Below are 6,106 nucleotides of genomic sequence, written 5' to 3'. Positions count from 1 at the left end.
CATATCTACTAAAACAGTAGTGTACATACATTTAAAAAAAAACAAAACCTTTTATTACTGTGAAATAATAGCAGTCAGTTTCCCTCACACTTGTGCATTCCAAGTCCTGCCAGGGCACAGTGTCACACCAGTGCAAGTCATATCTGCTAAAACAGTAGTGTACATACATTTCAAAAAAACAAAACTTTTTTATTGTGAAATAATAGCAGTCAGTTTCCCTCACATGTGTGCGCTCCAGGTCCTGCCAGGGCACAGTGTCACACCAGTGCAAGTCATATCTACTAAAACAGTAGTGTACATACATTTAAAAAAAAACAAAAAACCTTTTTTTACTGTGAAATAATAGCAGTAAGTTTCCCTCACACGTGTGCGTTCCAGGTCCTGCCAGGGCACAGTGTCACACCAGTGCAAGTCATATCTGCTAAAACAGTAGTGTACATTTAAAAAAAAAACCCTTACACTACCTGAATGATACAACATCATACCTGATGTTTTAAAGCACGTTATTCCAAACAATTTATGAATGTTAGGTGATTTATGCCCTTTATGGATTAAAACCAGACTCTGCATCAACTATGTAATTTTCCATGGGAGTTTGCCATGGATCCCCCTCCGGCATACCACAGTCCAGGTGTTAGTCCCCTTGAAACAACTTTTCCATCACTTTTGTGGCCAGAAAGTCCCTGTGGGTTTTAAAATTCGCCTGCCTATTGAAGTCTATGGCGGTTCGCCCGGTTCGCTGGTTCGCAAACTTTTGCGGAAGTTCGCAAACGCAAAATTTTAGGTTCGCGACATCACTACTAGTGTAATCTATTTGCAGTTGCCTGCTTGCCAGTGTGTGTGCCAGGCTCACAGCGTATACTGTGCCCACTTGCCCAGTGCCACCACTCATATCTTGTTTAATAGTAGTGTGAGTGTACATTTAAAAAAAAATGACAGGCAGAGGCAGGCCACCCCGCAGGTGCCGTCGTGGTCTTGGTGCTGTGATTCCCTTTGACCCTAAAATAATGCCCAGTGTTCAGAGGCCTCGTACCATGAACGCGAAAAGTTCTGAGGAGGACCTGGTTGACTGGCTAACACAGGACACCCAATCTTCTACAGCTTCCGCTCGGAACCTTGACGCACCATCCACCTCCAGCTTAGCTACAGGCACCTCTCAAGTGACCACTCGCCCGCCTGCCGCCACCACCAACACTAGCACCACAGCACCTTAACTTGATCTGTCAGAGGAGTTATTGACACATCAGTTTTAAGAAATGAATGATGCGCAACCATCATTGACAGAGGATGTAGATAACAGTGATATGTCTCAGTCAGGCAGCATTACAGACATGGACGTACGGTGTGATGATGATGATGTTATACCTGCTGCTGCTTCCTTTGTTGATTTGTCAGATACAAATGAAGCGGTTGATGATGATGCGTCCGTGGATGTCACGTGGGTGCCCGCTAGAAGAGAAGAAGAAGAGGGGGAAAGTTCAGATGGGGAGACAAAGAGGAGGAGACAAGTTGGAAGCAGGGGGAGGTCGTTGCAAGGAGCTAGTGGCACAGTCAGACAGCATGCATCGGCACCCGGGGTCAGACAGACAGAACGCCAATCAACGCATGCTGTTGCCACCACCAGATTGCAGTCATTGCAGAGCTCAGCAGTGTGGCATTTTTTTTGTGTGTCTGCCTCTGACAACAGCGATGCCATTTGCAACCTGTGCCAAAAGAAACTGAGTTGTGGGAAGTCCAACACCCACCTAGGTACAACTGCTTTGCGAAGACACATGATCTCACATCACAAACGCTGATGGGATGAACACATGAGTAGAAGCAGCACACATACTCAAAGCCGCCATCCTCCTCCAGGTCCAGCATCTTCAGCTACGTCAACCACTGCTGTCCTCCTTGCCCCCTCTCAACCATCCGCCACTCCGTCTCTCTTCCATAGCAGTTCCTGCTCATCTGCCCACAGTCAGGTGTCTGTCCAGGACATGTCTGAGCGTAAGAAGCCAATGTCCCAAAGTCACCCCCTTGCCCGGCGTCTGACAGCTGGCTTGTCTGAACTCTTAGCCCGCCAGCTTTTACCATACAAGCTGGTGGAGTCTGAGGCGTTCAAAAAATTTGTAGCTATTGGGACACCGCAGTGGAAGGTACCCGGCCGAAATTTCTTTGCAAAAAAGGCAATCCCCAACCTGTACTCGATTGTGCGAAAGGAAGTAATGGCATGTCTGGCACACAGTGTTGGGGCAAGGGTCCATCTGACCACTGATAGCTGGTCTGCAAAGCATGGTCAGGGCAGGTATATTACCTACACTGCGCATTGGGTAAACCTGCTGACGGCTGTCAAGCATGGAATGCGTGGCTCTGCAGAGGAGTTGGTGACACCGCCACGACTTGCAGGCAGGCCTGCTGCCACCTCCTCTACTCCTCCTACTCCATCCTCTTCCATAACCTCCTCAGCTGAGTCCTCTTCTGCTGCTGTGTCTTGCTCCACATCAACGGCACTCCCCCAGCTCCGCAGGTACTTTTCCACATCACAGATATGGCAGTGTCACGCCGTCTTGGGGTTGACTTGCCTGAAAGCAGAAAGTCACACCGGAACAGCACTCCTGTCCTCCCTGAACGCACAGGTGGATCAGTGGCTGACTCCGCACCAACTGGAGATTGGCAAAGTGGTTTCTGACAACGGAAGTAATTTGTTGGCGGCATTGAAATTGGGCAAGTTGACACATGTGCCGTGCATGGCACATGTGTGTAATCTGATCGTACAACGCTTTGTGCATAAGTACCCAGGCTTACAGGACGTCCTGAATCAGGCCAGGAAGGTGTGTGGCCATTTCAGGCATTCCTACACGGCCATGGCGAATTTTGCAGATATCCAGCGGCGAAACAACATGCTAGTGAGGCGCTTGATTTGCGACAGCCCGACACGTTGGAATTCAACACTCCTAATGTTTGATCGCCTGCTCCAACAAGAAAAAGCCGTTAACGAGTATTTGTATGACCGGGGTGCTAGGACAGCCTCTGCGGAGCTGGGGATTTTTTTTGCCATGTTACTGGACGCTCATGCGCAATGCCTGTAGGCTCATGCGTCCTTTTGAGGAGGTGACAGACCTAGTCAGTCGCACCTAAGGCACCATCAGCGACATCATACCATTTGTTTTCTTCCTGGAGCGTGCCCTGCGAAGAGTGCTGGATCAGGCCATAGATGAGCGTGAAGAGTTGTGGTCACCATCACCACCAGAAACAGCCTTATGAGCATCGCTTGCTGGACCAGCAGCAACGCTGGAAGAGGATTGTGAGGAAGAGGAGTCAGAGGAGGAATGTGGCTTTGAGGAGGAGGAGGAGGAGGAGGAAGACCAACCACAACAGGCATCCCAGGGTGCTCGTTGTCACCTATCTGGTACCCGTGGTGTTGTACGTGGCTGGAGGGAAGATACCTTCAGTGAGATCACTGAGGACGAGGAACGGGACATGAGTAGCTCGGCATCCAAGCTTGTGCAAATGGGGTCTTTCATGCTGTCGTGCCTGTTGAGTGACCCTTGTATAAAAAAGCTGAAGGAGAAGGACCTGTACTGGGTGTCCACGCTACTAGACCCCCGGTATAAGCATTAAGTGCCTGAAATGTTACCAAATTCCCGCAAGTCGGAAAGGATGCAGCAGTTCCGAAATAAATTAAAAAGTATGCTTTACAAAGCGTATAAGGGTGATGTCACAGCACAACGGGAATCTAACAGGGGAAGAGGTGAAAGTAATCCTCCGACTCAAGGACAGGGCGCTTTACAGAAGTGTTGTTGATGGAGGACATGCAGAGCTTTTTAACTCCTATGCATCGCCACAGCCCTTCGGGAGCCACCCTCAGAGAACGACTCGACCGACAGGTAGCAGACTATCTCGCCTTAACTGCAGATCTCAACACTCTGAGGAGCAATAAACCCCTTGACTACTGGGTGTGCAGGCTTGACCTGTGGCCTGAGCTATCCCAATTTGCGATAGAACTTCTGGCCTGCCCCGCTTCAAGTGTCCTGTCAGAAAGGACCTTCAGTGCAGCAGGAGGTATTGTCACTGAGAAGAGAAGTTGCCTAGGTCAAAAAAGTCTAGATTACCTCACCTTTATTAAGATAAATGAGGGATGGATCCCGAAGGGACTGACATTGGGCGATACATTCGAGTAAAAAAGGCCTGATGAGATGATCTGCCTTGGGCTATAAATGGTCCACAAGCTGCTGTATGTTATCTTCAAATGCCGAATTACTTGCGTGACTAGGGTTCAAGTAAAAAGTTTGCTCTCTCATGTTCATAACATCACAGTAAAAAATAGACTTTGAGAAGTTGCGAATACAAAATCGCATTCCCCCATAGACTTCAATGTAGCTGAAAAATACCTAGCACCCACAAGTCACACAAACACAATAGCGGATATTTAAAAGCATAACATAAGAAGATAATATTGCATCTTTCATTATCTAATGTTCTGCGGATAGCAGAATATGTTCTATGTATTCTTAAAGAGATATTCAAATGTATATCTGATGGATATTTGCACAAATATATATTTATACATATATATATATATATATATATATATATATATATATATAAACTTGATTATATATAGGTCTAGATGTATACAGATATATAGAATTATTTATTTAAAAATACATAGAACATATTCCCCATTGTGCAAAAACATTGGAATGTGAAATTTATATAGTAAATACATAGTTAAACACTTATGAATATTGCATAAATATGTTTTTCATGTTTTCATCTACTTAACTGCAAAGGGCTCCAATGCACTTATATATATATGTCTATATATGTATGCATATGTATTTAAGTGTTTATATTCTGTAAATACGTATATACAAATATAAAAACATATGTACACACATATACATACATATATATATTTAGCCATGTGTATGAATGTACAGTATCTCTATGTTAAAGCCCTTTGCCGTCTTTTTTTTTATATAGAACACCTGAGACCTCATATCTTTGAGCCCTTATAACTTTTTAATGCAATATTTTTATTTAATATTTTTGTATCAGATAGTGTTATTATGAGTGTAACTGTACTTTTAAATGTTGATGTGTTTTGTAAATTCAGCAACGTATATCAAGGGAATTAAGCACATTTGATAATAGGAGTAAATTGGAAAATCATTTAAAATTGCCTGTAATATTCTATCTTAATCCGGAAAGAACAAAAATGGGTTTTATATCCCTTTAGTAGGTCCCATACGATGTAACCTGTAGTGTACTGCAAACATTTAACAATAAATGCTCTCAAGAATTAGAACATTATATTTTTTTATCAAGGCAAAGAATTTACTAGACATGTGCAAAAATGCATACTTTATTATTCAGTTTGTAAACAAATAATGTAGCTATCCTCTTTCTTTGGCAATTACTTTGATCTGACACCAGATAAAAGAGCAATTTAAAATATCTAAATAGCTGATTTCTAAGTTTTAATAGGGCTGTTTTTCAAGTTCTCAGTATACTGTAAATAAGCCTTCTTTACTAGGTGTGTTACAGTATGATGAGCTTGTAGGCAACTTGGTAAATGGAGGCCTGCACTGAATTAAGCATGGACATAACTGCTAGAGGTTTTCGGGTGATCCAGGGTGATCCAGTTGCTGCTGGGTGATTTGGGTGATCCAGCTGCTGCTATCATTAAGAGATATTTTTTGTGTCCTCATATTTAAATATACAAACATATTTATTGCAGATATGTGCAGAACATCTGACCATTTAATAGTTTTAGGTAGGAACACTTTTACTATGTCAAGGGCACTTGGCAATCAGGCAAAATTTTGAATCTTATGATATATGGAAGCCTTATTATTCTGTAATAGTTCTGCTTACATACAAACCCAGTACAAAAAGAGTGGTGTCTTGCAGGGGAATAATATTTTGTAATACTTCAAAGTGTTTTTTCACTATAGGCAGGTTGTTTCGCCCTCATTGGGGCTCTTCAGTATGATGTAGGTGCTATGTTATTTGACTCAAGCATTGATTTTAGGTTTACGGCTATATGCCAGTTTTGCTGATGATTACATTAATTTTCATAACCACACTTACAAAGCGTGAAATTAATGCTTAAGCAGAA

The sequence above is a fragment of the Bombina bombina genome, chromosome 2 (genome assembly GCF_027579735.1).
Source record: "Bombina bombina isolate aBomBom1 chromosome 2, aBomBom1.pri, whole genome shotgun sequence".
Lineage (NCBI taxonomy): Eukaryota > Metazoa > Chordata > Amphibia > Anura > Bombinatoridae > Bombina > Bombina bombina.
The sequence above is the reverse complement of the archived record's forward strand: the minus strand, read 5'-3'. Positions refer to the sequence as shown.